Source organism: Chiloscyllium punctatum, chromosome 34, assembly GCF_047496795.1.
Source record: "Chiloscyllium punctatum isolate Juve2018m chromosome 34, sChiPun1.3, whole genome shotgun sequence".
Classification (NCBI taxonomy): Eukaryota; Metazoa; Chordata; class Chondrichthyes; order Orectolobiformes; family Hemiscylliidae; genus Chiloscyllium; species Chiloscyllium punctatum.
This window is the reverse complement of record NC_092772.1, coordinates 32353453-32381434: the sequence shown is the minus strand read 5'-3', so window position 1 is coordinate 32381434 and position 27982 is coordinate 32353453. Positions and strand designations below refer to the sequence as shown.

The following is a 27982-nucleotide window of genomic DNA, read 5'->3' as shown; positions in this document are numbered from 1 at the left end:
ATCATCTGGACACCAGCCAATTAAAGATGCATAACGTTCTGATTCTCCCCAACCCACCCTCTCCCCACCCCGATCTGTCCACGCTGCTGACTGTATTTCACTGAAGGTGCTGACACACACTCTATCTCTCTCTCTCTCCCCTGAATAGCTCAAGTCACTTAAACCTGTATCTACTCCCATGCTGTCCCTGTCCCGGGAGTGTTTGATGGGGGACAGTGTAGAGGGAGCTTTACTCTGTATCTAACCCCGTGCTGTCCCTGTCCTGGGAGTGTTTGATGGGGGACAGTGTAGAGGGAGCTTTACTCTGTATCTAACCCCGTGCTGTCCCTGTCCTGGGAGTGTTTGATGGGGGGACAGTGTAGAGGGAGCTTTACTCTGTATCTAACCCCGTGGTGTCCCTGTCCTGGGGAGTGTTTGATGGGGGGACAGTGTAGAGGGAGCTTTACTCTGTATCTAACCCTGTGCGGTCCCTGTCCTGGGGAGTGTTTGATGGGGGGACAGTGTAGAGGGAGCTTTACTCTGTATCTAACCCCGTGCTGTCCCTGTCCTGGGAGTATTTGATGGGGGACAGTGTAGAGGGAGCTTTACTCTGTATCTAACCCCGTGCTGTCCCTGTCCCGGGAGTGTTTGATGGGGGACAGTGTAGAGGGAGCTTTACTCTGTATCTAACCCCGTGCTGTCCCTGTCCTGGGAGTGTTTGATGGGGGACAGTGTAGAGGGAGCTTTACTCTGTATCTAACCCCGTGCTGTCCCTGTCCTGGGAGTATTTGATGGGGGACAGTGTAGAGGTAGCTTTACTCTGTATCTAACCCCGTGCTGTCCCTGTCCTGGGAGTGTTTGATGGGGGACAGTGAAGAGGAAGCTTTATTCTGTACCTAACCCTGTGCTGTCCCTGTCCCTGGGAGTGTTTGATGGGGGGACAGTGTAGAGGGAGCTTTACTCTGTATCTAACCCTGTGCTGTCCCTGTCCTGGGAGTGTTTGATGGGGGACAGTGTAGAGGGAGCTTTACTCTGTATCTAACCCCGTGCTGTCCCAGTCCCTGGGAGTGTTTGATGGGGGGACAGTGTAGAGGCAGCTTTACTCTGTATCTAACCCCGTGCTGTCCCTGTCCATGGGAGTGTTTGATGGGGGGGACAGTGTAGAGGGAGCTTTACTCTGTATCTAACCCCGTGCTGTCCCTGTCCTGGGAGTGTTTGGTGGGGGGACAGTGTAGAGGGAGCTTTACTCTGTATCTAACCCCGTGCTGTCCCTGTCCTGGGAGTGTTTGATGGGGGACAGTGTAGAGGGAGCTTTACTCTGTATCTAACCCCGTGCTGTCCCTGTCCCTGGGAGTGTTTGATGGGGGGACAGTGTAGAGGGATCTTTACTCTGTACCTAACCCTGTGCTGTCCCTGTTCTGGGAGTGTATGATGGGGGACAGTGTAGAGGAAGCTTTACTCTGTACCTAACCCTGTGCTGTCCCTGTCCCTGGGAGTGTTTGATGGGGGACAGTGTAGAGAGACCTTTACTCTGTACCTAACCCTGTGCTGTCCCTGTCCCTGGGAGTGTTTGATGGGGGACAGTGTAGAGGGAGCTTTACCCTGTATCTAACCCTGTGCTGTCCCTGTCCCTGGCAGTGTTTGATGGGGGGACAGTGTAGAGGGATCTTTACTCTGTATCTAACCCCGTGCTGTCCCTGTCCTGGGAGTGTTTGATGGGGCGACAGTGTAGAGGGATCTTTACTCTGTATCTAACCCCGTGCTGTCCCTGTCCTGGGAGTGTTTGATGGGGGCCAGTGTAGAGGGAGCTTTACTCTGTACCTAACCCTGTGCTGTCCCTGTTCTGGGAGTGTATGATGGGGGACAGTGTAGAGGAAGCTTTACTCTGTACCTAACCCTGTGCTGTCCCTGTCCCTGGGAGTGTTTGATGGGGGACAGTGTAGAGAGACCTTTACTCTGTACCTAACCCCGTGCTGTCCCTGTCCCTGGGGAGTGTTTTGTGAAGTTTACATTTGAGAATGTCTTTGCCCCTTGTAGAGTTGAAGAAGGTTCCTGTTTGCCAAGTAGTTCCTGGGGTTAGATTGTGGGTGGTCACAGTTCCAGTGGCCTGCAGGTATCACTGGGCTAGGTGTCCGTGCTCGGCCCTCAGTGACGCTGTGTGACAGTCCCTGGGACACATTATAGACTTGGTTCTAAGAAGCTGCATGGCTGTCTTTGCTGGGTCTGAGTGCAGGGACCAGTTTGTGTGGGATCCAGACTATACCAGGAGGCTGAGGGTTAATCTCCAACTCTTCATTTGTTAACATTACACCTCCTCCCAGCCTCCTGGTCTGCCTGGGCCCCGGGAGACTGCACTAATAATGCATCTGATCGACTCCTGGACTGTATACAAGCGATTATTGTCTTGTACTCAGTCAAAGGTATTGATTTTGGGAGAAATATGAGGCAAGGAATGGTGCAGCGTTGTCACTTCCAATAACCGCACACTCTGGGGAGCTGTATACCTGAACACAATCAGTCTCCTTTAATTACTGCACTTACATTATTTGTCTTTGAGCCACACTGACAGAATTCTGGCCCAGAACTGAACAGATAGTGTTTCTTATAGATCAGCTGTGAGAGTGGGACAGCACGTGGGACTGATCAGAGTCTAGTCTGCAAGGCAGCACCATGTTACCAGCAGGAATTCACTCAATGGTGCTCGCTGCTAGATCCACAGCCGGACACACAGCCCGAGGTACAGCCAGACACACAGCCCATGGTACAGCCGGGCACACAGCCCGAGGTACAGCCGGACACACAGACCGTGGTACAGCCGGGCACACAGCCCGAGGTACAGTGGGACACACTGCCCGAGGTACAGCCGGACACACAGCCCGAGGTACAGCCGGACACACAGACCGAGGTACAGCCGGACACACAGCCTGAGGTACAGTGGGACACACTGCCCGAGGTACAGCCGGACACACAGACCGAGGTACAGCCGGACACACAGCCCGAGGTACAGCCGGACACACAGACCGTGGTACAGCCGGGCACACAGCCCGAGGTACAGCCGGACACACAGACCGTGGTACAGCCGGGCACACAGCCCGAGGTACAGCCGGACACACAGCCCGAGGTACAGCCGGACACACAGCCCGAGGTACAGCTGGACACACAGCCCAAGGTACAGCCGGACACACAGCCCGAGGTACAGCCGGACACACAGCCCGAGGTACAGCCGGACACACAGCCCGAGGTACAGCCGGACACACAGCCTGTGGTACAGCCGGACACACAGCCCGAGGTACAGCCGGACACACAGACCGTGGTACAGCCGGGCACACAGCCCGAGGTACAGTGGGACACACTGCCCGAGGTACAGCCGGGCACACAGCCCGAGGTACAGCCGGACACACAGACCGAGGTACAGCCGGACACACAGCCCGAGGTACAGTGGGACACACTGCCCAAGGTACAGCCGGACACACAGACCGAGGTACAGCCGGACACACAGACCGAGGTACAGCCGGACACACAGCCCGAGGTACAGCTGGACACACAGCCCAAGGTACAGCCGGACACACAGCCCGAGGTACAGCCGGACACACAGCCCGAGGTACAGCCGGACACACAGCCCGAGGTACAGCCGGACACACAGACCGAGGTACAGCTGGACACACAGCCCGAGGTACAGCCGGACACACAGCCTGTGGTACAGCCGGACACACAGCCCGAGGTACAGCCGGGCACACAGCCCGAGGTACAGCCGGACACACAGACCGAAGTACAGCCGGACACACAGACCATGGTACAGCCGGGCACACAGACCGAAGTACAGCCGGACACGCAGCCCACTGTACAGCCGGACACACAGACCGAGGTACAGCCGGACACACAGCCCACTGTACAGCCGGACACACAGCCCGAGGTACAGCCGGACACACAGCCCGAGGTACAGCTGGACACACAGACCGCTGTACAGTGGGACACACAGCCCGAGGTACAGCCGGACACACAGACCGAGGTACAGCCTGACACACAGCCCGAGGTACAGCCGGACACACTGCCCTAGGTACAGCTGGACACACAGACCGAGGTACAGCCGGACACACAGACCATGGTACAGCCGGACACACAGACCGAGGTACAGCCGGACGCACAGCCCGAGGTACAGCCGGACACACAGCCCGAGGTACAGCCGGACACACAGACCGAAGTACAGCCGGACACACAGACCATGGTACAGCCGGACACACAGCCCGAGGTACAGCTGGACACACAGACCGCTGTACAGTGGGACACACAGCCCGAGGTACAGCCGGACACACAGACCGAGGTACAGCCGGACGCACAGCCCGAGGTACAGCCGGACACACAGCCTGAGGTACAGCCGGACACACAGCCCGAGGTACAGCCGGACACACAGCCCGAGGTACAGCCGGACACACAGCCCGAGGTACAGCTGGACACACAGACCGCTGTACAGTGGGACACACAGCCCGAGGTACAGCCGGACACACAGACCGAGGTACAGCCGGACACACAGACCGAGGTACAGCTGGACACACAGCCCGAGGTACAGCCGGACACACTGCCCGAGGTACAGCTGGACACACAGACCGAGGTACAGCCGGACACACAGACCATGGTACAGCCGGACACACAGACCGAGGTACAGCCGGACGCACAGCCCGAGGTACAGCCGGACACACAGCCCGAGGTACAGCCGGACACACAGACCGAAGTACAGCCGGACACACAGACCATGGTACAGCCGGACACACAGCCCGAGGTACAGCTGGACACACAGACCGCTGTACAGTGGGACACACAGCCCAAGGTACAGCCGGACACACAGACCGAGGTACAGCCGGACGCACAGCCCGAGGTACAGCCAGACACACAGCCTGAGGTACAGCCGGACACACAGCCCGAGGTACAGCCGGACACACAGCCCGAGGTACAGCCGGACACACAGCCCGAGGTACAGCTGGACACACAGACCGCTGTACAGTGGGACACACAGCCCGAGGTACAGCCGGACACACAGACCGAGGTACAGCCGGACACACAGACCGAGGTACAGCCGGACACACAGCCCGAGGTACAGCCGGACACACTGCCCGAGGTACAGCTGGACACACAGACTGAGGTACAGCCGGACACACAGACCATGGTACAGCCGGACACACAGACCGAGGTACAGCCGGACGCACAGCCCGAGGTACAGCCGGACACACAGCCCGAGGTACAGCCGGACACACAGACTGAAGTACAGCCGGACACACAGACCATGGTACAGCCGGACACACAGCCCGAGGTACAGCCGGACACACAGACCATGGTACAGCCGGACACACAGCCCGAGGTACAGCCGGGCACACAGCCCGTGGTACAGCCGGGCACACAGCCCGAGGTACAGCCGGACACACAGCCCGAGGTACAGCTGGACACACAGACCGCTGTACAGTGGGACACACAGCACGAGGTACAGCCGGACGCACAGCCCGTGGTACAGCCGGACACACAGACCGAAGTACAGCCGGACACACAGACCATGGTACAGCCGGGCACACAGACCGAAGTACAGCCGGACACACAGCCCGAGGTACAGCCGGACACACAGCCCGTGGTACAGCCGGACACACAGCCTGTGGTACAGCTGGGCACACAGCCCGTGGTACAGCCGGACACACAGCCCGAGGTACAGCCGGACACACAGCCCGAGGTACAGCTGGACACACAGCCTGTGGTACAGCCGGACACACAGCCCATGGTACAGCTGGGCACACAGCCCGTGGTACAGCCGGGCACACAGCCCGTGGTACAGCCGGGCACACAGCCCGAGGTATAGCCGGACACACAGCCAGTGGTACAGCCGGACACACAGCCCAAGGTACAGCCGGACACACAGCCCGAGGTACAGCCGGGCACACAGCCTGTGGTACAGCCGGACACACAGCCCGTGGTACAGCCGGGCACACAGCCCGTGGTACAGCCGGGCACACAGCCCATGGTACAGCCGGGCACACAGCCCGAGGTACAGCCGGACACACAGCCAGTGGTACAGCCGGACACACAGCCCGAGGTACAGCCGGACACACAGTCCGAGGTACAGCCAGACACACAAGCCATGGTACAATTGGACACACAGCCCGAGGTACAGCCGGATACACAGACCGCGGTACAGCTGGACACACAGCTCGAGGTACAGCCGGACACACAGCCCGATGTACAGCCGGACACACAGCCCGAGGTATGGCTGGACACACAGCCCGAGGTACAGCCGGACACACAGCCCGAGGTACAGCCGGACACACAGCCCGAGGTACAGCCGGGCACACAGCCGGAGGTACAGCCTGACACACAGCCCGAGGTACAGCCGGACACACAGCCCGAGGTACAGCTGGACACACAGCCCGAGGTACAGCCGGTCACACAGCCCGAGGTACAGCCTGACACACAGCCAGTGGTACAGCCGGACACACAGCCTGAGGTACAGCTGGACACACAGCCCGAGGTACAGCCGGACACACAGCCCGAGGTACAGCCGGACACACAGCCGGAGGTACAGCCTGACACACAGCCAGTGGTACAGTCGGACACACAGCCCAAGGTACAGCCAGACACACAGCCCGAGGTACAGCCGGACACACAGCCCGAGGCACAGCCGGACACATAGCCCGCGGTACAGCCAAACACACATCTGGAGATACAGCCGGACACACAGTTGGAGAAACAGCCTGACACACAGCCAGAGATACAGCCGGACACACGCTGGTGGTACAGCCAGACACACAGCCCGAGGTACAGCCGGACACACAGTCCGAGGTACAGCCGGACACAGCCGGAGGTACAGCCGGACTCACATCCGGCGGTACAGCCGGACACACATCTGGAGGTACTGCCAGACACACATCTGGAGGTACAGCCGGACATATATACAGCCAGGCGCATGGATCAGGTGATAGCTGCATGCACGGCAGGTCCCAGCGTTGGACACACAGCCAGGTGCCCAGTTTGAGGCCAGGCTGTAGATGCAGCTTGGCAGGCAGGTGGCCTTCCACCAAACTGGGAACAGCAGGATGCATGTCAAGGCTAGCAGTGCAAGGTACACCCTGGGCACACAAATCAGTCGAATGGTTCGACTTGCTGCTGAAGGTGCAGCTGTGTTCACAACTGGAACAGCTCTGGGTGCACAGATTGAAGCAGAATTGGGTATATGGCTGGTTCCAAACTGGTTTCCCAGTTAGGTAGACATACACACGCTCAGAGATGCACACACACTCTCACACACAGACGCAGACACACACACTCAGACACACACTCGCACAGACACACACTCACACAGAGACACACACACAGACACACACATTCACACACAGACACAGAATCACACACACAGACACCTACATACACAAACACACACACTCACACACAGACACACACACACAAAACCCCTCCCACACACACACAACCAGACACCTACACATACAAACACACACTCAAATATAGACACACTCACAGGCACACATAGAGACACACACGCACAGACTCTCACATACAGACACACACAGGCACACTGACATGCACATATACACAGACACCTACACAGACCCACCCGCACACTCTCATACAGACACACTCACACATAGACACTCATACACTCTCCACTGTCTACACACAATGTCCACATTTTATTCATTCATTTTTATGGAACATGCCCATTGCTTGCTGGGCCCAGCATTTATTGCTCATCCCTAGTTGCCCCTTGGGAAAGTGGGGGGGGGGGGTGGGGGGGAGTGAGCTGCCTTCTTGACTCGCTGCAGTCCACCTGCTCTGGGTTGACCCACAATATCCCTGAGGGAGGGAATCCCAGGATTCGGACCCAGCCACACTGAAGGAATGGTGATTTATTTCCAAGTCAGGAATGGTGAGTGGCTCGGAGGGCAACTTGCAGGGAGTGGTGTTCCCAAGTATCTGCTGCCCCTTGTCCTTCCAGATGGAAGTGGTTGTGGGTTTGGAAGGTGCTCTCTGAGGAGCTTTGTAGTGCATCTTGTACTCACTGCTGCTACTGAGCGTCGGTGGTGTGGAGAGAGGGTGCTTGTGGAGGTGGTGCCAATTAAATGGGGGCTGTATTGTCCCTGGGTGGTGTCAAGCTTCTTGAATGTTGTTGGAGCTGCCCCTTCCAGGGCAAGTGGGGAGTATTCCATCCCACTCCTGACTTGTGCCTTCTAGATGGTGGAAGGCTCTGGGGAGTCAGGTGGACTCTCTGCCCCCTTGCCAACCTCAGAGTTGTTCACGTTAAAGGAGTACTGATTCACCAGCCGAGGGAGGGTGGTATGTGGTAATCAGCACGAGGTTTCCCTGCCCATGTTTAACCATGAGAAATCACGAGGTCCAGGGTCAATGTTGAGGACTCCCAGGGCAGCTCCCTCCCAACTGTGTCCCTCTGTGTTGCCAAGGAGTCTGTCCAGCTGATGGGACTGGTCAAACCCAGGGATGGTAACGGTGGAGTCTGCGACCTTGTCTGTAAGGTAGGATTTCTTGAGCAGTGTCTATGTGAGGCTGTTGTGTGACCGAGTCTAAAGGACAGCTCCCCCAGTTTTGGCACTATCCCCCAGATGTTAGTGAGGAGGGCTTTGCAGTGTGCCAGGGCACACCGATGCCGAGGTCGATGCCAGGTAATCAGTCCGGTTTCATTTCTCTCAGACTTGGTAGTGACTGGTACAACTCAATGACTTGCAAGGCCATTTCAGAGGGCAACTGAGAGTCAACCACATTGCCATGAGTCTGGAGTCACATATAGGCCAGCCGGGATGATGATGGCAGGTTCCTTCCTGACCAGACATTAGTGAATCAGCTGCATTTCTCTGACAGTTGTCAACGATCATTCAGAGTCATCAGTAGATACTGAATTCCAGGTATTATTTCTTCAATTCAAACTTCACTGTCTCCTGTCACAGGATTAAAACCAACTGGGCTTCTGCATTGACAATCAATCACAACCATAGGGAAACCATTCCTTGTGACACAGGGTCAACCCCCTACACACAGGGTCCACCCCCCCTACACACAGGGTCAACCCCCTACACACAGGGTCCACCCCCCGACACACAGGGTCAACCCCCCCTACACACAGGGTCAACCCCCTACACACAGGGTCAACCCCCCCTACACACAGGGTCAACCCCCCCCTACACACAGGGTCAACACCCCCCTACACACAGGGTCAACCCCCCCTACACACAGGGTCCACCCGCCCCCCCTACACACAGGGTCAACCCCCCCCTACACACAGGGTCAACCCCCCCCCTACACACAGGGTCAACCCCCCCTACACACAGGGTCCACCCGCCCCCCCTACACACAGGGTCAACCCCCCCCTACACACAGGGTCAACCCCCCCCCTACACACAGGGTCAACCCCCCCCTACACACAGGGTCCACCCGCCCCCCCTACACACAGGGTCAACCCCCCCCTACACACAGGGTCCAACCCCCCTACACACAGGGTCAACACCCCCCTACACACAGGGTCCACCCCCCACCTACACACAGGGTCAACCCCCCCCCCTACACACAGGGTCCACCCCCCCCTACAAACAGGGTCCAACCCCCCTACACACAGGGTCAACCCCCCCTACACACAGGGTCAACCCCCTACACACAGGGTCAACCCCCCTACACACAGGGTCAACCCCCCCCTACACACAGGGTCAACCCCCCTACACACAGGGTCCACCCCCCCCTACACACAGGGTCAACCCCCCCTACACACAGGGTCAACCCCCCCTACACACAGGGTCCACCCCCCCCCCTACACACAGGGTCAACCCCCCCCTACACACAGGGTCAACCCCCCCTACACACAGGGTCAACCCCCCCCTACACACAGGGTCCACCCCCCCCTACACACAGGGTCAACCCCCCCCCTACACACAGGGTCAACCCCCCCCTACACACAGGGTCAACCCCCCCCTACACACAGGGTCAACCCCCTACACACAGGGTCCACCCCCCCCTACACACAGGGTCAACCCCCCCCTACACACAGGGTCCACCCCCTACACACAGGGTCAACCCCCCCCTACACACAGGGTCAACCCCCCCCTACACACAGGGTCAACCCCCCCCTACACACAGGGTCAACCCCCCCCTACACACAGGGTCCACCCCCTACACACAGGGTCAACCCCCCCCTACACACAGGGTCCACCCCCCCCTACACACAGGGTCAACCCCCCCCTACACACAGGGTCAACCCCCCCCCTACACACAGGGTCAACCCCCCCCTACACACAGGGTCCACCCCCTACACACAGGGTCAACCCCCCCCTACACACAGGGTCCACCCCCCCCTACACACAGGGTCAACCCCCTACACACAGGGTCCACCCCCCCCTACACACAGGGTCAACCCCCTACACACAGTGTCCACCCCCCCCTACACACAGGGTCCACCCCCTACACACAGGGTCAACCCCCCCCCCTACACACAGGGTCAACCCCCCCCCCTACACACAGGGTCAACCCCCTACACACAGGGTCAACCCCCCCCTACACACAGGGTCCACCCCCCCTACACACAGGGTCAACCCCCCCCTACACACAGGGTCAACCCCCTACACACAGGGTCCACCCCCTACACACAGGGTCAACCCCCCCCTACACACAGGGTCAACCCCCCCCTACACACAGGGTCAACCCCCCCCTACACACAGGGTCAACCCCCTACACACAGGGCCCACCCCCCCCTACACACAGGGTCAACCCCCTACACACAGGGTCAACCCCCTACACACAGGGTCAACCCCCCCCTACACACAGGGTCCACCCCCTACACACAGGGTCAACCCCCTACACACAGGGTCAACCCCCCCTACACACAGGGTCAACCCCTCCCCTACACACAGGGTCAACCCCCTACACACAGGGCCCACCCCCCCCTACACACAGGGTCAACCCCCTACACACAGGGTCCACCCCCTACACACAGGGTCCACCCCCTACACACAGGGTCAACCCCCTACACACAGGGTCCACCCCCCCTACACACAGGGTCCACCCCCCCCTACACACAGGGTCCACCCCCCCCCCCTACACACAGGGTCAACCCCCTACACACAGGGTCAACACCCCCTACACACAGGGTCCACCCCCTACACACAGGGTCAACCCCCCCCTACACACAGGGTCAACACCCCCTACACACAGGGTCCACCCCCTACACACAGGGTCAACACCCCCTACACACAGGGTCAACCCCCTACACACAGGGTCAACCCCCCCCTACACACAGGGTCCACCCCCTCCTACACACAGGGTCAACCCCCCCCTACACACAGGGTCAACCCCCTACACACAGGGTCAACCCCCCCCTACACACAGGGCCCACCCCCCCCTACACACAGGGCCCACCCCCCCCCTACACACAGGGTCCACCCCCTCCCCCCTACACACAGGGTCCACCCCCTATACACAGGGTCCACCCCCTCCCCCCTACACACAGGGCCCACCCCCCCCTACACACAGGGTCCACCCCCTATACACAGGGTCCACCCCCTCCCCCCTACACACAGGGCCCACCCCCCCCTACACACAGGGTCCACCCCCCCCTACACACAGTGTCCACCCCCCCCTACACACAGTGTCCACCCCCTCCCCCCTACACACAGGGCCCACCCCCCCCTACACACAGTGTCCACCCCCTCCCCCCTACACACAGGGCCCACCCCCCCCTACACACAGGGTCCACCCCCCCCTACACACAGGGCCCACCCCCCCCTACACACAGGGTCCACCCCCCCCTACACACAGTGTCCACCCCCTCCCCCCTACACACAGGGCCCACCCCCCCCTACACACAGGGTCAACCCCCCCTACACACAGGGTCCAGCCCCCCCTACACACAGGGTCAACCCCCCCTACACACAGGGTCAACCCCCCCCTACACACAGGGTCAACCCCCCCCTACACACAGGGTCAACCCCCTACACACAGGGTCAACCCCCCCCTACACACAGGGTCCACCCCCCCCTACACACAGGGTCAACCCCCTACACACAGGGTCCACCCCCCCCTACACACAGGGTCAACCCCCTACACACAGTGTCCACCCCCCCCTACACACAGGGTCCACCCCCTACACACAGGGTCAACCCCCCCCCCTACACACAGGGTCAACCCCCCCCCCTACACACAGGGTCAACCCCCTACACACAGGGTCAACCCCCCCCTACACACAGGGTCCACCCCCCCTACACACAGGGTCAACCCCCCCCTACACACAGGGTCAACCCCCTACACACAGGGCCCACCCCCCCCTACACACAGGGTCAACCCCCTACACACAGGGTCAACCCCCTACACACAGGGTCAACCCCCCCCTACACACAGGGTCCACCCCCTACACACAGGGTCAACCCCCTACACACAGGGTCAACCCCCCCTACACACAGGGTCAACCCCTCCCCTACACACAGGGTCAACCCCCTACACACAGGGCCCACCCCCCCCTACACACAGGGTCAACCCCCTACACACAGGGTCCACCCCCTACACACAGGGTCCACCCCCTACACACAGGGTCAACCCCCTACACACAGGGTCCACCCCCCCTACACACAGGGTCCACCCCCCCCTACACACAGGGTCCACCCCCCCCCCCCTACACACAGGGTCAACCCCCTACACACAGGGTCAACACCCCCTACACACAGGGTCCACCCCCTACACACAGGGTCAACCCCCCCCTACACACAGGGTCAACACCCCCTACACACAGGGTCCACCCCCTACACACAGGGTCAACACCCCCTACACACAGGGTCAACCCCCTACACACAGGGTCAACCCCCCCCTACACACAGGGTCCACCCCCTCCTACACACAGGGTCAACCCCCCCCTACACACAGGGTCAACCCCCTACACACAGGGTCAACCCCCCCCTACACACAGGGCCCACCCCCCCCTACACACAGGGCCCACCCCCCCCCTACACACAGGGTCCACCCCCTCCCCCCTACACACAGGGTCCACCCCCTATACACAGGGTCCACCCCCTCCCCCCTACACACAGGGCCCACCCCCCCCTACACACAGGGTCCACCCCCTATACACAGGGTCCACCCCCTCCCCCCTACACACAGGGCCCACCCCCCCCTACACACAGGGTCCACCCCCCCCTACACACAGTGTCCACCCCCCCCTACACACAGTGTCCACCCCCTCCCCCCTACACACAGGGCCCACCCCCCCCTACACACAGTGTCCACCCCCTCCCCCCTACACACAGGGCCCACCCCCCCCTACACACAGGGTCCACCCCCCCCTACACACAGGGCCCACCCCCCCCTACACACAGGGTCCACCCCCCCCTACACACAGTGTCCACCCCCTCCCCCCTACACACAGGGCCCACCCCCCCCTACACACAGGGTCAACCCCCCCTACACACAGGGTCCAGCCCCCCCTACACACAGGGTCAACCCCCCCTACACACAGGGTCAACCCCCCCCTACACACAGGGTCAACCCCCCCCTACACACAGGGTCAACCCCCTACACACAGGGTCAACCCCCCCCTACACACAGGGTCAACCCCCCCCTACACACAGGGTCCACCCCCTACACACAGGGTCAACCCCCTACACACAGGGTCCACCCCCCCTACACACAGGGTTAACCCCCCCCTACACACAGGGTCAACCCTCTACACACAGGGTCCACCCCCTACACACAGGGTCAACCCCCCGTACACACAGGGTCAACCCCCTACACACAGGGTCCACCCCCCCCTACACACAGGGTCCACCCCCCCCCTACACACAGGGTCCACCCCCCCCTACACACAGGGCCCACCCCCCCCCTACACACAGGGTCCACACCCCCCCTACACACAGGGTCAACCCCCCCCTACACACAGGGTCAACACCCCCCTACACACAGGGTCCACCCCCTCCCCCCTACACACAGGGTCCACCCCCCCTACACACAGGGTCCACCCCCTCCCCCCTACACACAGGGTCCACCCCCCCTACACACAGTGTCCACCCCCTCCCCCCTACACACAGGGTCCACCCCCCCTACACACAGGGTCCACCCCCCCCTACACACAGTGTCCACCCCCTCCCCCCTACACACAGGGCCCACCCCCCCCTACACACAGGGTCAACCCCCCCTCCACACAGGGTCAACCCCCTACACACAGGGTCAACCCCCCCCTACACACAGGGTCCACCCCCTACACACAGGGTCAACCCCCCCCTACACACAGGGTCCACCCCCCCCTACACACAGGGTCCACCCCCCCCCCTACACACAGGGTCCACCCCCTACACACAGGGTCCACCCCCCCCCTACACACAGGGTCAACCCCCCCCCTACACACAGGGTCCACCCCCCCCTACACACAGGGTCCACCCCCCCCTACACACAGGGTCAACCCCCTACACACAGGGTCCACCCCCTACACACAGGGCCCACCCCCCCTACACACAGGGTCCACCCCCTACACACAGGGTCAACCCCCTACACACAGGGTCAACCCCCCCCTACACACAGGGTCAACCCCCTACACACAGGGTCAACCCCCCCCCTACACACAGGGTCAACCCCCCCCTACACACAGGGTCAACCCCCCCTACACACAGGGTCAACCCCCCCCTACACACAGGGTCAACCCCCCCCTACACACAGGGTCAACCCCCCCCTACACACAGGGTCAACCCCCCCCTACACACAGGGTCCACCCCCCCCCTACACACAGGGTCCACCCCCTACACACAGGGTCAACCCCCCCCTACACACAGGGTCAACCCCCCCCTACACACAGGGTCCACCCCCCCCTACACACAGGGTCCACCCCCCCCTACACACAGGGTCCACCCCCCCCTACACACAGGGTCAACCCCCCCCTACACACAGGGTCCACCCCCCCCTACACACAGGGTCCACCCCCTACACACAGGGTCCACCCCCCCTACACACAGGGTCCACCCCCTACACACAGGGTCAACCCCCCCTACACACAGGGTCCACCCCCTACACACAGGGTCAACCCCCCCCTACACACAGGGTCCACCCCCTACACACAGGGTCAACCCCCCCCTACACACAGGGTCAACCCCCTACACACAGGGTCAACCCCCCCTACACACAGGGTCAACCCCCCCCTACACACAGGGTCAACCCCCCCTACACACAGGGTCAACCCCCCCCTACACACAGGGTCCACCCCCTACACACAGGGTCCACCCCCCCCTACACACAGGGTCAACCCCCCCCTACACACAGGGTCAACCCCCCCCTACACACAGGGTCAACCCCCCCCTACACACAGGGTCCACCCCCTACACACAGGGTCCACCCCCCCCTACACACAGGGTCAACCCCCCCCTACACACAGGGTCCACCCCCTACACACAGGGTCAACCCCCCCCTACACACAGGGTCAACCCCCCCCTACACACAGGGTCAACCCCCCCTACACACAGGGTCAACCCCCCCTACACACAGGGTCCACCCCCTACACACAGGGTCAACCCCCCCCTACACACAGGGTCCACCCCCTACACACAGGGTCAACCCCCCCCTACACACAGGGTCCACCCCCTACACACAGGGTCAACCCCCCCTACACACAGGGCCAACCCCCTACACACAGGGTCCACCCCCCCCTACACACAGGGTCAACCCCCCCCTACACACAGGGTCCACCCCCTACACACAGGGTCCACCCCCCCCTACACACAGGGTCAACCCCCCCCTACACACAGGGTCCACCCCCTACACACAGGGTCAACCCCCCCCTACACACAGGGTCCACCCCCTACACACAGGGTCAACCCCCTACACACAGGGTCCACCCCCCCCTACACACAGGGTCAACCCCCCCCCTACACACAGGGTCCACCCCCCCCTACACACAGGGTCAACCCCCCACTACACACAGGGTCCACCCCCCCCTACACACAGGGTCAACCCCCCCCCTACACACAGGGTCCACCCCCCCCTACACACAGGGTCAACCCCCTACACACAGGGTCAACCCCCCCCTACACACAGGGTCAACCCCCCCCTACACACAGGGTCCACCCCCTACACACAGGGTCCACCCCCCCCTACACACAGGGTCAACCCCCTACACACAGGGTCAACCCCCCCCTACACACAGGGCCCACCCCCTACACACAGGGTCCACCCCCCCCTACACACAGGGCCCACCCCCTACACACAGGGTCAACCCCCCCCTACACACAGGGCCCACCCCCTACACACAGGGTCCACCCCCTACACACAGGGTCAACCCCCCCCTACACACAGGGTCCACCCCCTACACACAGGGTCCACCCCCCCCTACACACAGGGTCAACCCCCCCCTACACACAGGGTCTACCCCCTCCCCCCTACACACAGGGTCCACCCCCCCCTACACACAGGGTCAACCCCCCCCTTACACACAGGGTCAACCCCCCCCTACACACAGGGTCAACCTCCCCTACACACAGGGTCAACCCCCCCCTACACACAGGGTCAACCCCCCCCTACACACAGGGTCCACCCCCTACACACAGGGTCCACCCCCTACACACAGGGTCCACCCCCTACACACAGGGCCCACCCCCCCCTACACACAGGGCCCACCCCCTACACACAGGGTCCACCCCCTACACACAGGGTCCACCCCCTACACACAGGGTCAACCCCCTACACACAGGGTCCACCCCCTACACACAGGGTCCACCCCCTACACACAGGGCCCACCCCCCCTACACACAGGGTCTACCCCCTCCCCCCTACACTCAGGGTCTATTCTCTACGGTCAGGTGAAAGTGAGGGCTGGTGATGCTGGAGGTCAGAGCCAAGATCAGAGTGGTGCTGGAAAAGCACAGCCGGTCAGGCAGCATCCGAGGAGCAGGAGAATCGACGTTTCGGGCAAAATCCCTTCATCAGGAAACCCACTTCCTACTCACGATGGGGCTTTTGCACTTGCTGTGCCTTGCTTGTGGTTGCACTGCCGACCTGTTCTGCTGTCTACGCGACAGCCAGCTTCATAAACGTATGAAGTCCTTGGGAAGTTGGTGTGTCGTGTACAGTCTGGCTGGTTCGATGGACAATAATATGGGCAAGTCTGCCCTCTTCTGGTGTGTTTGTCTCATAATCATGGGGAATCTGCTCTGTGCATGTGTCTCTGTCACTATGTATGTATGTTTGTCTCTGTGTGTGTCGCTGTGTGTGTGTGTGTCTTGGTAGGTCTGTGTAACTGTGTGTTTGTGTGTGAGAGAGAGAGTGTCTGTGCATGTGTGTGTGTCTCGTAATCTTGGGCAATCTGTGGTATGCGCGTGTCCTGCTGTCAGTCTCACTCCTGACATTTCAACCATCTCGCCACTGAACCAAAGTTATTGAAACAGAGAATTGGGCTTGGAGCATCTGTCTGAGCTTACACTCTGTCTTTACGGTGGGAGGGCCTGCTTAAAGTAGCATGGGTGACCTGGACAGGGATACAGGCTGACGTGGACTGCAGGATCTGGGCTGGAGTACATGGTGACCTGGATAGAGATAGGGAGTCACCTGTCGTGGGAAACAGGATGGCCTCAACACTGTGACCTGGTCAGATACGTGGGGGGATCTGGGCTGGGGATGTGGGGGGGTGGTGGAAAGAGGTGGGTGCAGGTTCCTCTGCCTGGGTGCAGGCTGTGCAGGGTGACCTATACAATGACTGGATGAATGGTGCTGGAAGAGCACAGCAGTTCGGGCAGCATCTGCTGTGCTCTTCCAGCACCACTAATCCAGCATTTGCTTTCCAGCATCTGCAGTCATTGCTTTTACCTCGCTGACCAATGTTAGAGGAGGGGGGGGGGGGGTGTCACAGTCGAAGGAGAAAGGGTTAAGGCCATTCTGGAACGGAGCTGAGCAAGACTTCCTTTACCCAGAGAGTTGTGACCCTGTGGAATTCTCTCCCCCAGGAAACCGGTGGGCCTGGTTGGTTCAGATAGATTCAAGATTCTTGAAGGGGTAGGGGGGAAGGGCAGGAAGGAGATACTGAGATTGCACGGTCAGCCATGACAGTCCCCCCCCCCTTGCGGCTATTTCCTGTGTGATACGGGGTGAGCTGTGCAAGGGGGTGCCGAAGGTCCCAGTTACGGGGCTGGGCGCCGACCTGACCATGACACGGGCTCTGGGTCCGTGGTGCTGGAAGAGCGCAGCGGTTCGGGCAGCATCGAAGTCGACGTTTCGGGCAAAAGCCCTTCATCTGGTGTGTCCCAACACATGATATCTGTCCTGGTACTGTCCAGCCCCTGGAGACGGAGAGTTGGGGGTCAACCGTGTTCGGAAAGTGAGGGTGGGATGTGTCGGCATCTGAGGGGGACAGCGCTTGTGGCTGTGAAAGGGCACTGTGTAGCCAGGCGAGTGTGTAAGTCAAGGAGTGTGTGACTTCGGAAGGTGTGAATTCCTGAATATTGTCCACTTGTGCATGAGAATGCTCAATCATTCAGAGGAGAATTTGAATCATTGAGGGCATTCACTGAGGAATTTGTTCAAGTGACTGAAGTGGGGAGTGCGTTATTTTATGAGGTGTGAATCAGAGAGTGTCCAGAGCAGGGAGTTTAGCAGCCGGGGAGATTCCAGATCGGGGAGTGTGTTGTTTGGGGAATATTTTATTATGGGACTTTTTAGTGGATCAATGGATTGAAGCCTTTCCTCGATTGAACAGTCTCTGGGGAAAGTACTGCACAGCTCCAGTTTTGATTCACTTCTGTCCATGTGTTGCAGGGACCCCCCCACAATGCCGTTAAAGAGGAATTCCTAGGACCTTGACTCAGACACACTGCAGGCAGAGTCGAACACTCCCGGGGCAGGATGGTGAGTGGTTTAAGTGGCGTGTTCATTGGTGAGTAGGTTAGACAGAGGAATCTGCTGATCCTCAGCTTCATTGGGGAGGGTCAAACTGGTCGAGCATGTTATTTGGGGAGTGTGTTATTTGGGGAGTGTGTTATTTGGGGAGCGTGTTATTGGGGAGGGTTTTATTTGGGGAGCGTGTTATTTGGGGAGTGTTTTATTTGGGGAGAGTGTTATTTGGGGAGCGTGTTATTTGGGGAGTGTGTTATTTGGGGAGCGTGTTATTGGGGAGGGTTTTATTTGGGGAGCGTGTTATTTGGGGAGCGTGTTATTTGGGGACCGTGTTATTGGGGAGGGTTTTATTTGGGGAGCGCGTTATTTGGGGAGTGTTTTATTTGGGGAGAGTGTTATTTGGGGAGTGTGTTATTTGTGGTGTGTGTTATTTGGGGAGCATTTTATTTGGGGAGCGTGTTATTTGGGGAGCGTGTTATTTGGGGAGCGTGTTATTTGGGGAGCGTTTTATTTGGGGAGCGTGTTATTTGGGGAGCGTTTTAGTTGGGGACCGTGTTATTTGGCGTGTGGGTTATTTGGGGAATGTGTTATTTGGGAAGTGGGTTATTTGGAGAGTGTGTTATTTGGGGAGCATTTTATTTGGGGAGCGTGTTATTTGGGGAGCGTGTTATTTGGGGAGCGTTTTATTTGGGGAGCGTGTTATTTGGGGAGCGTTTTAGTTGGGGAGCGTGTTATTTGGGGAGCGTGTTATTTGGCGTGTGGGTTATTTGGGGAATGTGTTAGTTGGGAAGTGGGTTATTTGGAGAGTGTGTTATATGGGGAGCATGTTATTTGGGGAGTGTGTTATTTGAGGAGTGTGTTATTTGGGGAGAGTGTTATTTGGGGAGCGTGTTATTTGGGGAGTGTGGCATTTGGGGAGTGTGTTATTTGGGGAGTGTGTTATTTGGGGAGTGTGTTATTCGGGGAGTGTGTTATTCGGGGAGTGTGGTATTTGGGGACCATGTTATTTGGGCGTGCGTTATTCGGGGAGTGTGTTATTTGGGGACCATGTTATTTGGGGAGCGTGTTATTTGGGGAGTGAGTTATTTGGGGAGCGTTTTATTTGGGGAGAGTATTATTCGGGGAGAGTGTTATTTGGGGAGGGTGTTATTTGGGGAGTGTGGCATTTGGGGAGTGTGTTATTTGGGGAGTGTGGTATTTGGGGACCATGTTATTTGGGCGTGCGTTATTTGGGGAGTGTGTTATTTGGGTAGTGCCTTATTCGGGGAGTGTGTTATTCGGGGAGTGTGTTATTTGGGGAGTGTGGTATTCGGGGACCATGTTATTTGGGTGTGCGTTATTTGGGGAGTGTGTTATTTGGGTAGTGCCTTATTCGGGGAGTGTGTTATTCGGGGAGTGTGTTATTTGGGGACCATGTTATTTGGGGAGCGTGTTATTTGGGAAGCGAGTTATTTGGGGAGCGTTTTATTTGGGGAGAGTATTATTTGGGGAGAGTGTTATTTGGGGAGGGTGTTATTTGGGGAAGGTGTTATTTGGGGAGAGTGTTATTTGGGGAGTGTGTTGTTTGGGGAGTGTGTTATTTGGGGAGTGTGCTATTTGGGGAGAGTGTTGTTTGGGGCATGTGTTATTTCGGTAATCTGTTATTTTGGGAGGGTGTTATTTGTGGAATGTGTTATTTGGGGAGTTTGTTGTTTCGGGAGTATGTGATTTGGGGAGAGTCTTATTTGGGAGAGTGTTATTTGGGGAGGGTGTTATTTGGGGAGCGTGCTATTTGGGGTATGTGTTATTTGGGGAGGGTGTTATTTGGGGTGCGTGTTATTTGGGGAGAGTGTTACTTGGGGAATGTGTTATTTGGGGAGTGTGTTATTTGGGGAGAATGTCATTTGGGGAGCATGTCATTTGGGGAGCATGTTATTTCCGAAATGTGTTATTTGGAGAGTGTGTTATTTGGGGAGCGTGTTATTTGGGGAGAGTGTTACTTGGGGAGTGTGTTATTTGTTATTTGGGGAGTGAGTTATTTGGGGACCGTGTTATTTGGGAAGCGTGCTATATTGGGAGCGTGCTATTTGAGGAGCGTAGCATTTGGGGAGCTTGTCATTTGGGGAGTGTATCTTTGGGGGGGTGTTATTCGGGGAGTGTGTTATTTGGGGAGAGTGTTATTTGCGGAGTGTGTCTTTTGGGGAATGCGTTATTTGGGGAGCGTGTTATTTGGGGAGCATGTTATTTGGGGAGCCTGTTATTTGGGGAGATTGTTATTTAGGGAGTGTGTTATTTGGGGAGTGAGTTATTTCGGGAATGTGTTATTTGGGGAATGTGTTTTTTGGGGAATGTGTTATTTGGGGAGCTTGTTATTTGAGGAGAGTGTTATTTGTGGAGAGTGTTATTTGGGGAGTGTGTTATTTGGGGAGAGTGTTATTTGGGGATCATGTTATTTGCGGAGTGTGGTATTTGGTGTGTGTGTTATTTGGGGAGAGTGTTATTTGGGGAGTGTGTTATTTGGGGAGAGTGTTATTTGGGGAGCATGTTATTTGCGGAGTGTGGTATTTGGTGTGCATGTTATTTGGGGAGAGTGTTATTTGGGGAGCATGTTATTTGAGGAGCGTGTTATTTGGGGCGTATGTCATTTGGGGAGTGTGTTATTTGGGGAGTGTGTTATTTGGTGAGCGTCTTTTTTGGGGCATGTGTTATTTCTGGAATGTGTTATTTGGGGAGTGTGTTATTTGGGGACCATATTATTTTGGGAATGTGTTATTTCTGGAATGTGTTATTTGAGGAGTGTCTTATCTGGGGAGCGTGTTATTTGTTGTGTCGGTATTTGGGGAGTATGTTATGTGGGGAGCGTGTTATTTGGGAGTGTGTTATTTGGGGACCGTGTTATTTGGGGAGCGTGTTATTTGGGGAGCATGTTATTTGGGGATTGCGTTAATTGGGGACCATGTTATTTGGGGAGTGTGTTATTTGGGGAGCGTGTTATTTGGGGAATGCGTTATTTGGGGACCATGTGATTTAGGGACCATGTGATTTGGGGAGCGTGTTATTGGTGGAGCGTGTTATTTGGGAGGGTGTTATTTGGGGAGTGTGTTATTTGGGGAGCGTGTTATTTGGGGAACATGTTATTTGGCATGTGGGTTATTTGGAGATTGTGTTATTCGGAGAGTGTGTTATTTGGGGAGTGTGTTATTTGGCGTGTGTGTTATTTGGGGAGCGTTCTATTCGGGGAGTGTGTTATTTGGGGAGCCTGCTTTTTGGTGTGTGGGTTATTTGGGGAATGAGTTATTTGGGGAGTGGTTTATTTGGAGAGTGCATTATTCGGGGAGAGTGTTTTGGGGAATGTGTTATTTGGGGAGTATGTTATTTGTGGAGTGTGTTATTTGGGGAGTTCTGTTATTTCGGGAGTATATGATTTGAGGAGAGTGTTATTTGGGGAATGTGTTATTTGGGGAGTTCTGTTATTTCGGGAGCATATGATTTGAGGAGAGTGTTATTTGGGGCGTGTATTATTTGGGGAGCATGTTATTTGGGGAATGCGTTATTTCGGGACCATGTTATTTGGGGAGTGTGTTATTTGGGGAGTGTGTTATTTGGGGAATGCGTTATTTGGGGACCATGTGATTTGAGGAGTGTGTTATTTGGGGAGTGTGTTATTTGGGGAGTGTGTTATTTGGGGAATGCGTTACTTGGGGACCATGTTATTTGGGGAGTGTGTTATTTGGGTGTGTGTTATGTGGGGATTGTGTTATTTGGGGAGAGTGTTATTTGGGGAGCGTGTCATTTGGGGAGCATGGTATTTGGGGAGCGTGTTAGTTGGGGAATGTCTTATTTGGGGAGTGTGTTATTCGGGGAGTGTGTGATGTGGGGAGTGTGGTATGTGGGGAGTGTGGTATTTGGGGACTATGTTATTTGGGGAGTGTGTTATTTGGCGCGTGTGTTATTTGGGGAATATGTTATTTGGGGAGTGGGTTATTTGGAGAGTGGTTTAATCGGGGAGTGTGTTATTAGGCGAGTGTGTTATTTGGGGAGCATTTAAATTTGGGGAGTGGGTTATTTGGGGAGCGTGTTATTCGGGGAGTGTGTTATTTGGGGAGCGTGTTATTCGGGGAGTGTGTTATTTGGGGAGAGTGTCATTTGGGGAGCGTGCTATTTCGGGAGTGTGTTATTCGGGAGTGTGTTATTGGGGGAGAGTTTTATTCGGGGAGTGTGTGATGTCGGGAGTGTGGTATGTGGGGAGTGTGGTATTTGGGGACCATGTTATTTGGAGAGTGTGGTATTTGGCGTGTGTGTTATTTGGGGAGCGTTTATTTGGGGAACGTGTTATTCGGGGAGCCTGCTTTTTGGCGTGTGGGTTATTTGGGGAATGTGTTATTTGGGGAGTGGTTTATTTGGAGAGTGCGTTATTCGGGGAGAGTGTTATTTGGGGAATGTGTTATTTGGCGAGCGTGTTATTTGTGGAGTGTGTTATTTGGGAGTGTGTTATTTGGGGGGGGTGTGATTTGGGGAGTGTGTTATTTGGGGAATGCATTATTTGGGGACCATGTTATTTGGGGAGTGTGTTATTTCGGGAGCGTGTTATTTGGGGAGTGTGTTATTTGGGGATTGTGTTATTTGGGGAGAGTGTTATTTGGGGAGCGTGTTATTTGGGGATTGTGTTATTTGGGGAGAGTGCTATTTGGGAAGCGTGTTATTTGGGGAGCGTGTTATTTGGGAGTGTGTTAATTGGGGAGAGTGTTATTTGGGGAGCGTGTTAATTGGGGAGCGTCTTATTTGGGGATTGTGTTATTTGGGGAGCGTGTTATTTGGGGAGTGTGTTATTTGGGGAGCATGTTATTTGGGGAGAGTGGTATTTGGGAAGCGTGGTATTTGGGGAACGTGTGATTCGGGGAGCATGTTATTCGGGGAGAGTGGTATTTGGGGAGCGTGTTATTTGGGGAACCTGTTATTCGGAGATTGTGTCATGTGGGGAGCGTGTTATTTGGGGAGTGTGTTATTTGGGCAGCGTGTTATTTTGGGAGGGTGTTATTTGGGGAGCGTTTTATTTGGGGAGCATGTTATTTGGCATGTGGGTTACTTGGGGAATGTGTTATTTTGGGAATGGGTTATTTGGAGAGTGGTTTAATCGGGGAATGTGTTATTCGGCGAGTGTGTTATTTGGAGAGCGTTTTATTTGGGGAGTGTGTTATTTGGAGAGTGTGTTATTAGGGGAGTGTGTTATTCGGGGAGTGTGTTATTCGGGGAGTGTGTGATGTCGGGAGTGTGGTATGTGGGGAGTGTGGTATTTGGGGACCATGTTATTTGGGGAGTGTGTTATTTGGCGTGTGTGTTATTTGGGGAGCGTTTCATGTGGGGAGCGTGTTATTCGTGGAGCCTGCTTTTTGGCGTGTGGGTTATTTGGGGAATGTGTTATTTGGGGAGTGGTTTATTTGGAGAGTGCGTTATTCGGGGAGAGTGTTATTTGGTGAATGTGTTATTTGGCGAGCGTGTTATTTGTGGAGTGTGTTATTTGGGAGTGTGTTATTTGGGGAGGGTGTTATTTGGGGAGCGTGTTATTTGGGGACCATGTTATTTGGGGAGTGTGGTATTTCAGGAGCGTGTTATTTGGGGAGCGTGTTATTTGGGAGTGTGTTATTTGGGGAGTGTGATATTTGGGGATTGTGTTATTTGGTGAGAGTGTTATTTGGGAAGCGTGTTATTCGGGGAGCATGTTATTTGGGAGTGTGTTAATTGGGGAGAGTGTTATTTGGGGAGCGTATTAATTGGGGAGCGTCTTATTTGGGGATTGTGTTATTTGGGGAGCGTGTTATTTGGGGAGCGTGTTATTTGGGGAGAGTGGCAGTTGGGAAGCATGGTATTTGGGGAGCGTGTGATTCGGGGAGCATGTTATTCGGGGAGAGTGGTATTTGGGGAGAGTGTTATTTGGGGAGTGTGTTATTTGGGGAGCGTGTTATTTTGGGAGGGTGTTATTTTGGGAGTGTTTTATTTGGGGATCATGTTATTTGGCATGTGGGTTATTTGGAGAATGTGTTATTTGGGGAGTGGGTTATTTGGAGAGTGGTTTAATCGGGGAATGTGTTATTAGGCGAGGGTGTTATTTGGAGAGCGCTTTATTTGGGGAGTGTGATATTTGGGGAGCATGTTATTTGGCGTGTGGGTTATTTGGGGAATGTGTTATTTGGGGATTGGGTTATTTGGAGAGTGTGTTATTCGGGGAGTCTGTTATTTGCGGAGTGTTTTATTCGGGGAGTGTGTTCTTTGGGGAGCGTGTTATTTGCGTAGCGTATTATTTGGGGAGCTTGTTATTTGGGGAGTGTGTCATTCGGGAATGTGTTATTCGGGGAGTGTGTTATTTGGGGAGCGTGTTATTTTGGGAGGGTGTTATTTTGGGAGTGTTTTATTTGGGGATCATGTTATTTGGCATGTGGGTTATTTGGAGAATGTGTTATTTGGGGAGTGGATTATTTGGAGAGTGGTTTAATCGGGGAATGTGTTATTAGGCGAGGGTGTTATTTGGGGAGTGTTTTATTTGGGGAGTGTGTTTTTTGCGGAGCATGTTATTTGGCGTGTGGGTTATTTGGGGAATGTGTTATTTGGGGATTGGGTTATTTGGAGAGTGTGTTATTCGGGGAGTCTGTTATTTGCGGAGTGTGTTATTCGGGGAGTGTGTTCTTTGGGGAGCGTGTTATTTGGGTAGCGTATTATTTGGGGAGCTTGTTATTTGGGGAGTGTGTCATTCGGGAATGTGTTATTCGGGGAGTGTGTTATTTGGGGAGCGTGTTATTTGGGGAATGTGTTATTTGGTGAGTGTGTTATTTGGGGAGTGTGCTATTTGGTGAGTGTGCTATTTTGGGTCCATGTTATTTGGGGAGTGTATTATTTGGCATGTGCGTTATTTGGGGAGCGTATTATTTGGGGAGGGTGTTATTTGGGGAGTCTGCTTTCTTGCGTGTGGGTTATTTGGGAATGTGTTATTTGGGGAGTGGGTTATTAGGGAAGCGTAGTTTTTGGGGAGCGTGTTATTTTGGGAGTGTGTTATTCGGGGAATGTGTTATTTGGTAGCGTGTCATTTGGGGAGCGTGTTATTTGGGGAGTGTTTTATTTGGGGAGCGTGTTATTAGGGGAGTGTGTTATTTGGGGAACGTGTTATTTGGTGAGTGTGTTATTTGGGGAGTGTGCTCTTTGGGGATTGTGCTATTTGGGGTCCATGTTCTTTGGGGAGTCTATTATTTGGCGTGTGTGTTATTTGGGGAGCGTGTTATTTGGGAAGTGTTTTATTTGGGGAGCGTGTTATTTGAGGAGCTTTTTTTTAGGGAGAGTGTTATTTGGGGAGAGTGTTATTTGGGGAACGTGTTATTTGTGGAGTGTGTTATTTGGGGACAGTGTTGTTTGGGGAGTGTGTTATTTGGGGAGTGTGTTATTTGGGGACCGTGTTATTTGAGGAGCGTGGTATTTGGGGAGAGTGTTGTCTGGGGAAGAGTGTTATTTGGGGAGTGTGTCTTTTGGGGTGCGCGTCATTTGGGGAGTGTGTTCTTTGGGGCGCATGTGATTTGCGGGAACGTGTTATTTGCGGAGTGTGTCATTTGTGGAGTGTGTTATTTCCAGAGTGTGTTATTTGAGGAGTGTGGTATTTGGGGAGAGTGTTGTCTGGGGAGAGTGTTATTTGGGAAGCGCGTTATTTGGGAAGCGCGTTATTTGGGGAGTATGTTCTTTGGGGCGCATGTGATTTGGGGGGATGTGTTATTTGGGGAGTGTTTTATTCAGGGGAGGGTGTCATTTGAGGAGCGTGTTATTTGGGGAGATTGTTATTTGGGGAGCGTGTTATTTGGGGAGTGTGTTATTTCAGGAATGTGTTATTTGGGGAATGTGTTATTTGGGGAATGTGTTATTTGGGGAGCGTGTTATTTGAGGAGCGTGTTGTTTGGGGAGAGTGTTATTTGTGGAGAGTGTTATTGGGGCAGCATGTTATTTGCGGAGTGTGGTATTTGGTGTGCGTGTTATTTTGGGGAGAGTGTTATTTGGGGAGAGTGTTATTTGGGGAGGGTGTTATTTGGGTGAGTGTGTTATTTGTGGAGCGTGTTATTTGGGGAGCATGTTATTTGTCATGTGGGTTATTTGGGGAATGTGTTATTTGGGGATTGGGTTATTTGGAGAGTGTGTTATTCCGGGAGTGTGTTATTCCGGGAGTGTGTTATTTGGTGAGTGTGTGATTTGGGGAGCTTTTAAATTTGGGGAGCGTGTTATTTGGGGAGTGTGTTATTTGGAGAGCATGTCATTTGGGGAGCATGTTATTTGGGTAGCGTGTTAGTTGGGGAATGTCTTATTCAGGGAGTGAGTTATTCGGGGAGTGTGTTATGTGGGGAGTGTGGTATGTGGGGTGTGTGGTATTTGGGGACCATGTTATTTGGGGAGTGTGTTATTTGGAGAGCATGTCATTTGGGGAGCGTGTTATTTGGGTAGCGTGTTAGTTGGGGAATGTCTTATTCAGGGAGTGAGTTATTCGGGGAGTGTGTTACGTGGGGAGTGTGGTATGTTGGGTGTGTCGTATTTGGGGACCATGTTATTTAGGGAGTGTGTTATTTGGAGTGTGTGTTATTTTGGGAGCGTTTTAGTTGGGCAGCGTGTTATTTGGGGAGCCTGCTTTTTGGCGTGTGGGTTATTTGGGGAATGTGTTATTTGGGGAGTGGTTTATTTGGAGAGTGCGTTATTTGGGGAGTGTGTTATTATGGAAGCGTGTTATTGGTGGAGTGCGTTATTTGGGGAGCATGTTGTTTGGTAAGCTTGTTATTTGTGAAGCGTGTTATTTGGGGTGAGTGTTATTTAGGGAGTGTGCTATTTGGGGTGTGTGTTATTTGGGGAACGTTTTATTCTTGGAGTGTGTTATTCAAGGAGTGTGTTATTTGGGGAGGGTGTTATTTGGGGAGTGTGTTAATTGGGGAGTGTGTTATTTGTGGAGCATGTTATTTGGGGATTGTGTTATTTGGGGAGCGTGTTATTTGGGGAGCGTGTTATTTGGGGAGAGTGGTATTTGGGAAGCGTGGTATTTGGGGAGCGTGTGATTCGGGGAGTGTGTTATGTGGGGAGCATGTTATTTGGGGAGTGTGGTATTCAGGGAATGTTTTATTCAGGGAGAGTGTTATTTGGGGAGCGTGTTATTTGGGGAGCTTGTTATTTG

General features: G+C 55.5%; 1 long non-coding RNA gene across 3 annotated transcripts in view; it reads left to right on the top strand.

The window, feature by feature from the left end:
* LOC140459002 (uncharacterized) overlaps positions 1-27982 on the top strand; it is an 886814-nt gene that overhangs the window by 400004 nt on the left and 458828 nt on the right. For 2 of the 3 annotated variants that reach the window (XR_011953813.1, XR_011953811.1), the window contains exon 3: positions 18742-18859. This is a non-coding gene — a long non-coding RNA (uncharacterized lncRNA). The remainder of the gene's footprint in view (positions 1-18741; positions 18860-27982) is intronic. The other variant, XR_011953812.1, reaches the window with a different exon arrangement.